Here is a 565-nt window from a genome sequence, read left to right on the forward strand (position 1 = left end):
CGCCATAGAGACTACGAGAAGGGAAAACATTATTTATACGGTCAACTAGACAAGTCTGTACTGATATTAACACTATACAGTTGAGTCACAGAACACAGTTGTAGAAAGACACAGAAAAAGTTAAAGCATACCTGTCAACATTCAACTAATAGCTATACTTTGTGCCTTTTAAAATAAAATTAGAAAACCCTAACAGAGATGCCTAAAAACTGCGTGGACCTTGTAATAATAATAATTAATAATAATTAATAATTAATAATAAATACACTCCGTCCGCCGTGAGGGGCAGCGGCGCGGCCCCGCTCCGGCCGGGTCCGTAGTGCGGAGCGGGCAGCGGCCGCCGGGCCACGGCCGAGCCCGGCGCCGGCGGCCGGCAGCGGCGGCATCGAGGAGACCCAAACCCAACCAAGGGGCAGTGACACCGGACGGCGGAGTGAGAAACGCCCCTCGGCGCGGGCCGGGCCGGGGGGGGGGGAAGGAGGAGGGGAAAAAGCTTGCTTCATCTCTCTCACTGACCTTGTAAAGGAGTTTAAAAAAAGCGCAGGCGGGCGGGCGGGCAGGGCGC

Source organism: Rhea pennata, chromosome 4 (genome assembly GCF_028389875.1).
Source record: "Rhea pennata isolate bPtePen1 chromosome 4, bPtePen1.pri, whole genome shotgun sequence".
NCBI lineage: Eukaryota > Metazoa > Chordata > Aves > Rheiformes > Rheidae > Rhea > Rhea pennata.